This window comes from Mauremys reevesii, linkage group 1 (assembly GCF_016161935.1).
Source record: "Mauremys reevesii isolate NIE-2019 linkage group 1, ASM1616193v1, whole genome shotgun sequence".
Taxonomy (NCBI): domain Eukaryota; kingdom Metazoa; phylum Chordata; order Testudines; family Geoemydidae; genus Mauremys; species Mauremys reevesii.
The window spans coordinates 352042872-352052017 of NC_052623.1; the positions used below are offsets into that span (position 1 = coordinate 352042872).

Below are 9146 nucleotides of genomic sequence, written 5' to 3' on the forward strand. Positions count from 1 at the left end.
AGCCTTGCCCCCAGCCCTGGCCCCGGACCACAGCTCGGCTGCAGCTTCCGCTCCTGGCCCCAGCTCCTGACCTGCCCCCAGCCTTGGCTCCCAGCTGCAGCTCTGTTCCAGCCCCACCCCAATCCCCTTCCCCCTGTCCATTCCCTCCCCACACCCTCAGGAGCTGTGACCCCACTCCCAGCCCTAGCTCTGGTGTGGGGGGAGGCATGACCATAAAAAGTTGGGGGACCACTTCTATATGGCTTGTTTAGATGTAAATATGGGAGGGGAGGTGTGCAGCAGGGTAAATACACACACATGGAAGCGCGAGGCCAGAGAAAGGATAGTGTAAATGTAAAGAGGAAGATTCAGACAGACAGCAGCCTGCAAGTCAAACGCAACGCCAAACAAATTGGCTTACTGTTAACAAGCACGCTAGCTGGGTCAAGGATGACAAGAGGAAATTAGGAACGAGAAGGGAGGTGGAAATGGAGTCGCACTGGAAGACGAAATAAGCAAAGTCAGACAACACTGCTTAGCTGCGTGTTATGGCAATGTCACAACCCCAGGGGAGGATGGTTTTGCATCCCATGTGTCCTAAACCAGGAGAGTCATGAGTGCGAGACAGCAGCGGTGTAGGGTTGAACCCAAGGAAACAGCACTGCAGAGCTCTCGCTGTTCAGCGCGAATGCCCTGAGCCTGTTTGTGCTCAGTGCTCTCCTATCATGGCTGATGGCAACTGTGGGGTTAAGGCAGCTCCTAGCGAGAACTGCAGCAAGCTGTTTGCCAGACTTCAAGCCTCTGGCAAACAAGCAGGCCCTTCTTGGCTCCCTGGAAACCGATTGCTGACTCGGTTCAACTCAGGGTGAGAAGCACCCCTAAGCTGCTGCCACGTGTGGAGCAGATTCAGAGGTTTTATTTTAACTGTTAGCATGGCAGGGGCAAATCGCGAAGTCCCTACTCAGGCAAAACCTCCCACTGTTCGGCCTGTTATATCCCTCCCCTAGCAGCTGGTCCACCGAGATGTGCATCTGCTTCAGCTACTAGCTAAAGAAGCTAGCTCAAGCTTTTAGAACTGGAAGCATGGGTGGTGGGTGAACACGCCCTTTGGGGGAGGCTGGCCCCCAGCCCTTCCCCCTCTGCTCGAGGCCCCGCCCCTTCTGCCTCCCCTCCCCCGCCAGAGCCCAGAGCGCACACACCCCACGGCTGCTAGCCCCCCAGTGTGCTGGGTGAGCGGTGCAGCCGGAGCACCCCCAGCCCCAGCGTTGGGTGGAGGGGCAAGCAGGGTGGCTGGAGCGCCCCCCAGCCCAGAGCACTGGGCAGGCAGTGTGGTCCCAGCGCTGGGAGGACAGGCAATGCAGCACAATGTGGCCTCTGCCCGGGGGCTCTTGCAGGCACTGCAGCCCCCAGCCTGCCTGCTCCAGCCTCTTAGCCACAGAAGGGAACAGCAGGCAGGAGGAGACCTGGCGGTGGTGGAGCACGTGCAGGGCCATGCTAGGCTGTTTGGGGAGGCACAGTCTTCCCCTGCCTATGATACCCACCGCCCCTGACTGGAAGTGCCTGGTTCCATCCACAATGGCAGTCGGTACAGAAGGGCTGCTGGATTCCCCCCTGCCCCCATCGTTATTAGTGGAGATTGTTCTACAGCACAAGCAGTGAAGCTGCTTCTGTCAGACCTGAGGGTCTCACGAGCCCCAGCCAGGACCAGAGGAAGAGACTCAGTGAGACAGACACCATCTTGGCCAGTGCACCGGGGACTGAACTGGGAACCCTCTAGAGCAGAGATCGGCAACCTTTGGCACGCGGCCTGTCAGGGAAATCCACTGACAGGCCGGGACAGTTTGTTTATCTGCAGCATCCACAGGTCCGGCCGATCGCAGCTCCCACTGGCACGGTTCACCCTTCCAGGCCAGTGGGGGCTGCGGAAAGTGGCGCCGGCCGAGGGATGTGCCAGACACCGCTTCCCGCAGCTACAGATGGCACTAAAGAGTCAAGCGGCCCTAAACGGGGCTGTTACAGACTCTTATGCTCTGTGGATCGGGCCCCAGGGACGAGCCAAAATACCCACAGCAGTGGGTTACACTAATACATTTACAGCTGGCAAATTATCTCCACTGTGAAGATTTTTCAGTGATGGGATATGGAGCCTCACACCTCCAGGCATCTGGTTCAGAAAGGCCAAGAGTGAACAGGACACGGAGAACAGCAGCTCTGTCACAAAGGGAGTCCTTGCAAGGGGAAATCAGAGGAGGCAGTGACCATGCTCTATCTAGTCTGGGACTAAATAGTGGGCTGGGTTTCAGACTCCAGGGTGCCTCTACCAGCACAAAATCCTTGCAGAAGAAGGGGAAAAAATATTGGAATATTTATCCAGCTAGGGAAACAGTTATACTGCAACAAATCCATGGCTCACAAATGCAACCATTCTGCACTCTGCGGCTACTCAGAACTTCATGGGGGCATCAGAGATGGAACTCAGATACAAAAACCATAGCCTCCTATTACTCAAACTAAGGGAGAATCACCATCAAAAGTGTACAGTATAGGCCATATGCTACACAGTTGAGCAGTTCTGAATCTGTCTAGCAGATGGCAGCCTAGTATCCATATGCACTAGCGACTTGATTACAATGCCTTACGTACCATTTATTGTGTTTCTTCACTGCAATTATTTGGATCTGGATAAGAATTTTTCCTTCATCTTCAGCTTGCCCTCCTGCACGCAGTGAATTCAAAGCTGCATTTATAAAGTATGGAACTGGTTACAATGTCACAAAGTCAGCATTGTCAGGAGAGTTTGCAGAACCCCAGGCAGAAAACCAAGCTCTTTTTTTTTTTCCAAGTCTGGAGAGCATTTATATAAAAACTGTTAAGGAAACCCCCAGGATCAGGCAGCAGGAGGGAGAGGTGGGTTGTTATGGAGGAAACCTTCTCTTAAATCATGCAGCTCTCCTGGAGAGAGGTTCAGAAGAGCTCATAAAAAGGAAACAATATTAATATGATGAACTGGTTAGTGAGAACATGCACCAACTTCATTTAGTGGATGGAATCAGAACTGCTCAACTGAGTTTCATAGACCCTGTACTACAAATGGTTAATGGAGATTCTCCTTTAGCTCAAGGGGCAGAGCTTTTGGAGCCTGAGGTTTGCAGTTCTATCTCTGCTGTCACAATGCAGTTCTAATTAGCCACGGTGTGCTGCATAGAGACATGCATGACCTAAGCTCTTTGGGGCAGAGTCTGTCTTGTACAGCGTTGGGTACACTGTTGGTGCTGAAATGTTCACAGTTCCTAGGGGGCCATATATTTGGCCCAATACTTAACATCTTCAGTCTCCTTTCCAAGTATTAATGAAATCAGTTCTCACAGCAACCCTGTCTGTGAGGGAGGGAAGAATTATTTATAAATACCAATTTTACTGAGACCCAAAGGGGTGAAGTGACTTGCTCAAGGCCACCCATGGAGTCAGTGCCAAAGCTAGGATTAGAACTCAGGAACCCTGTGATCAGGTCACACCAGTCAGTTGGTCAAGCAGGGTTAGTCACATCCCCCACCCCATTGCTACAGTCCCTCTCTCTCTCAATTCAAATTGAGTGAGGCCCTGAAGAGAGAAATCCTTAAAGGAAGAAAGTCAGTTCTCATCCTTGCTGCAAAGCATGATTCCCACACTTGGTAGGTCTGTGCAAAGCAGGACCATGCAAAGAAAATCAGCCCTTTCTGGGGGTGCGGGAGCCATAAGGATACATGGTATAATTTTCCATTGCTGAAAGGGAGCAGAGGGACCCTTTGTTTCTGAGATTCCTTTAGCTGCTGATCAATGTCACGACTTCCCCTCAAGTCAAACCAAACCTCAGGCCTGGATTTCCTCCTGCTAACAGCAGCTTTTCTTCCACCCTCCTGATATAATATAGGATCCCAGGGGTGCTGCCAACAGAACGACTCCTTTAGTGAAGGGCCCGAGGTCGACCCCCAGGATCCAAGCTCGGTCTCCCGCTGACAAACAGAGCTGTGAATTCTGCCAAGCTGATCAACGGGATGGGGAGGCTGCTAGAGGAGCAAAGAAGAGAGGACCTCACACCAGTCCTCCATCTCAGAGTCAGCAGAGTCGGCCCATTTAGAACGAGGCAGCACAACTCATTGAATTCACCTGTTTTTTAGTCCAGGGGAAAAAAAACTGTTGATCATTAGCAACTGCAACAAACAGAAGGAGCCAAAGGACAAAGTTTGCAATTAGGGTGACCAGAATGCAACTGTGAAAAAACGGGACAGAGGGTGGGGGGGGTAATAGGCACCTCTATAAGAAAAGGTCCTCAAAAAAAATGGGACTGTCCTTTTAAAAAAGGGACATCTGGTCACCTATCTGCAATATATCCATCGAAGCACCTAGTAGATCAGCCAGGCTGTCTCCCCTTGGCCAATGCAGGATTGCTCTCTATGGTACATTTTAAAATATATTATTCTTTTTATCACAGTAGCACCAAGATCAGGGCCCCCTGGTGCTAGAGACATGGCAAGGGACAGCCCCTGGCCTGAGGAGCTGACAAGACAAAGGATGAGAGGGGAAACAGAAGCAGAAAGAGGTGGAGGGACACACAGCAGTTCACTTGCAAGACTAGAACTTGGGTTTCCTGTACCCCCGGCCAGTGCCTGAGCCACCAGAGCATGCTGGGACAGGCTAGCTAGTCTAGGTTTAAATATCCCAGGTGCTGGAGTGCCCAGCACATCCCTTGGGAGACTATTCCATATCCGCAGAATCTCTCACAGTCAGGAAGTTTTCCCTGATGTTCAGCTTTAAATGTTATCCCTCTCGGTTCCCTCCTATTTACACTCCTGTGTATCGTACTGAACAATTCCTCTCCCTCCTTGCTGTCTGCAACCTTCAAATCTCTCCCGACTGCGATCGTGTGTCCTCTGCCCTTAGTCACTCACTGCTTAGCCACGCTCGACAGATTTAGCTCTCTTAATCTTTCCCTGTAAGTCAAATCCCTCCAGCTCCTTGATTGTTTTTCTTGCTCTTCTCCGAGTTCCCTCCAGTTTGTCAATATCTTGCTGGCAGTGTGGTGCCCGGAATGAAATGCAATATTCCAGAGGTGGTTGCACAGCAGCCACAGAAAGTGCAACGGATACCTCCCTGCTTCCTAAATTAATTGTAGCTAGCAGCCGCTTCCACCCTAGAGGATCCCCCCCAGTTACAGCCACCCCTTGCAGATCACAGATACCCTCTGGCACAATGCCTCAAAGGTTGGGGAGGAGGCATGAATTGAAGGCAAACGCCATGGGATCTTCACATGTCTCACCTCACAAGCCACGGGCTGCCTAGAAGAAAGAAAATGGAGGCCCACGCATAGGGAGAGTATTAATGCTCTTTTATTAGCAGAGCAGTAGCAGGTCCCCACTTGTGAACTCTCACAGCTGAAGCAGCAAGCTCCACCACTGAAGGCCTCGTGTTACACCAGTACACTCGTGTTACACCCAGTGACCACAAAGGGACACACCATTCTGTTCCTCCCTCCAATGCTTTATAAAGCCCTCAAGAGCTGAAAACAGATCCACGTGTTCCACACTCCTGGCATTACTCAGTCCTGGTCTACACTAAGTTCGACTTACTTACCCGTCCAGACGCGGCGGGGTCGAACTCCGCGGCTCCAAGGTCGACTCCGCCACCGCCGTTCGCGGTGGTGGAGTTCCGGAGTCGACCGGAGCGTGCGGGGAGTTTGAACTATCGCGTCTTGATTAGACGCGATAGTTCGAACTAGGAGAAGTCGAACTCACCGCGTCGACCCGCGCGGTGAGTATGGACCTGCCCTCAGTCTCCAGAGAAACAACATCACCATTGTGTCCCTTGCACAAAGTCCACAGCACAGCAATTGCTTGGGCCTGATCCAACCTTAGAGCCTCCTAAACCCCTCCTGACCTCAGCAAGTGTCTTTAGCGTGAAACAGACACAGGCTCAGCTCCCTACACCCACACGGGAAGGATCGAGGACTGAGCTTACCCTGAGGTGTAGGTCTATGGAGCTGAAGCATTTCACACAGCTGGATGCTGTCATGTCACAAGGGTGTTAAATGTTGTAACCTGGGCCCAGGCAATGGAGATCAGTCTCTTACCAGCACTTCCATACATCACCATCCATTACAACAGCCCCTCTGTGCTTGGCATGAGGGGAAGGCCATGAATGGCTGGGAGCTGGTTTGCCTGTCATAAAAGAGAAATAATCGGGGTGAGCTGCCATTTAATCCTTATTTGTGAGTCACGCGGTGTCTGTGCAGGAATGTAAATCCCCCCCCCCCCTCCAGAGAAGACAGGTGTGGCATGAGAAGGCCCCCCACACCAGCCCCAGGGCTGCCCGTGCACCCCCACTCCACAGCATCAGCTCCTCCTAAACTGCCTCTTGGCACTGAGGTGCAGAGAGCTTTGTGCTGCACAGCAGCTCCTATGGGAACCGGAGGCAGCGATTTTGGTATGGGCTTAGGGTGACCAGATGTCCCGATTTTATAAGGACAGTCCCAAATTTTGGGTCCTTTTCTTATATAGGCTCTTATTACCCCCCACCCCCATCCCAATTTTTCACATTTGCTGTCGGGTCACCCTATATGGAGTCCTGAAATCCTGCCCCTACCCCTAGGGCAGCAAAACTGCAGCAGTTCCCCAGAAGCTACAGAATTACCCCCATGCCCCAGTGAGGAGCTCAGCACAGATGGGTTAGATTGCCTAGACAGACTCCGAGTCCACCAGAGCTGCCGTGGATGGAGCAGAGTATGCCCCAGATTACTGCAGGGGAAGACACTCACTGGTAGGAGAGACAGCATGATCTAGGAGCCAGGAAATCTGAGCTCTGCCACTGGGTCTGTCGTGTGAGCTTGGGCAAGTTTCTTCCCCCCTTTGCCCATCTCGTCTGTTTAGACTGTAAGCTCTTCAGGATAGAGACAGTCTCCCCCTATGTGTAACCAAGGCCCTTTGGTTTCAGTTTTTACTGAACAATGTCTGGGTCTTACAAAAACTGTTGTGTGATTTTTACTGATATTTCACCTGAATTTTGGACCACTCGGTCACATGAAAATACGGTGTTAAGAAAACCCAATACATGCCATTAGGTCGATGTGTTTATGTTAATAAGTTAGTCTAAGTGTACACGTGATGCTGTCTGTTAAAGTAAGTCATGTAGTGGGAGATGCACATGTGAATGTACAGTTCATGTATAGTTCATGAAATAAACCACAGCATTAAACTGCTTTCATTTCTAATCATCTAATTTTTCTCTCTTTGTTACTACCCCCACCCACAATGTTTACACAGAAAACTGTGGTGTTGATTTTTTGCACCAATTTTCACCCATTTTTTAAACTTATGTAATAAACATTGATAAATTCCCAGGAAATTTTAAACAAACTAAAAACTAAAAATGAAGGGCCTTGTGTGTAACCCACTGCTGAGTGTGTTACAGGGCCCCCTCTCTAACGAGTTGTTACATCCACCACTTGTAGAGGTGTGGCTCTTTAGGTCAATCAGTAGCAACTCATGTTTTCAGCTCTAGAAGTTGCTGGGGTGCAATTGCTGGCATGTCAGCCAAGAAGGCAGGCATCATATATGTACAGCACCTTGCACGATGAGGTCCAGATCTCAGTTGGGGCTTTAGGCACAAACCATAATACTACTACTAATAATAATCTGAACACATGTGATCAGAGTTCTGCCTGCTTGATGGCAAACCTCCTTCAGGTGGAACGGCCTTGTTGCAAAGCAACAGTGGCAGCCAATCTGTAATAAGATGACTCTGTCTTAGGGTAGGGGCATTGTCTGCCCATTCACAGTGGAAGCTCACTGGGGCACAGATTGTATTTCCCTATCGGGCTAAGCACGCCAACACTGGCGATAACACTTAATCTTTGCAGAGCAAGCGAGCGGAGGAATCTCGCAAAGATCTATATTGGGAGTGGGACCCGCTAATGTTTTTATTAATGATTCAGACATGGTAGATCATTAAATTTGCAGACGATAATAAAATAAGGGCAGTGGTTAAGCCTCAGAAGGATGTAACCGTTTCACAAGATAATCTTGATAGATCAGGTGAACAGGCTCAGAGGTGGAATATGAAATTTAATGTGTCTAAGTGTAAAACGATGCAATTGGGTAGGAATAATCGCCAAGCTAAGTGCATGTTAAATGGCCCTGAAATAGCCATAGAGAGGAATATGATCTGGCATACTGACAGAACCAACATTTACATTCTCTGTCCATTGTGAAGCAGCAGTAAATATAGAACGTTTCAGGGTCAGCCCTGCCCATCGAAGCCAATAGAAGAAGCACTGTAGCAAAGTTGCTTCTCCAGCACTCCATCTTGGGGCTGGATGGACGGAGGCAGCAACTCTGCCTCAGTTTCCCCCACTGTTCTTTGGCCCACTTGGGTCATAGACACGACCTTACCTTCTGGCCAGACAACTTTATAGACTCCAACCCCTCCCAGGGCCTCAAAAATCCAATCAAAATATGAAAACAACCAAAATTTCAACCCAACCACCTGCCTCTTCCTCCCAGCCCCCCCTCAACCAGTACAGTCTTTCCCCCTGCCTCCCCCCAGGCTTCTGTGCCTCCAATAACCCCACTAGCTGATGGTTGGTAGGCTCCTCCCCTCACTCAGGGGTTCAAGCTGATGGTTGATAGGCTCCTCCCCTCACTCGGGTTCAGACAGGCTGCTACTCACCAGGACTCTGCTTCCAGTCAAGCTCCAGCTCACACTGGGAGTAGCTTGTCTTCCCGTTCTGCTTCCTCACCTTCTTTCAGGCTGCTTCCTAGGGAAGGGACCAAGGCTGGGCCTTGCCGCTCCATCTCCCACTGCATTCACCCAGCTCTCCCGCAGCTGGGTCTGGTCACTGAGTTGTGCCACCTCATCTCCAGCTGATAAGGATCAGCTGGGGCAAAGGAGGTAGATGATCTGTCATGGGTTAAAGGGCCACCCAGCCTGTGTCAGTCACCCACACAAATGAGGGCATAGCCAGGCTCCATTAAGGACAACACAATTGTTAATTGGACACTCCTGGGCCTCTGCTCTTTCTGATTCTAACTATGTTCACAGGCAGAACTGGCAATCCCGCCTTCACTTAAGGGTGCTCGACACTTCCCATGATAATGATCCTGCTCTCTATTATAACTTTGCCAAACTTTAACCTT

General features: G+C 50.6%; 1 long non-coding RNA gene across 1 annotated transcript; it reads right to left on the minus strand.

Moving 5' to 3' along the window:
• Nucleotides 1–2082: 2082 nt before the first annotated feature.
• On the minus strand, nucleotides 2083–8833 carry LOC120395368. The gene is made up of 3 exons (XR_005592619.1): nucleotides 8680–8833; nucleotides 5974–6173; nucleotides 2083–4125 (listed from the first exon to the last, which is right to left on the minus strand). It is a non-coding gene; the product is annotated as an uncharacterized LOC120395368 (long non-coding RNA).
• Between the last annotated feature and the right edge of the window lie 313 nt (nucleotides 8834–9146).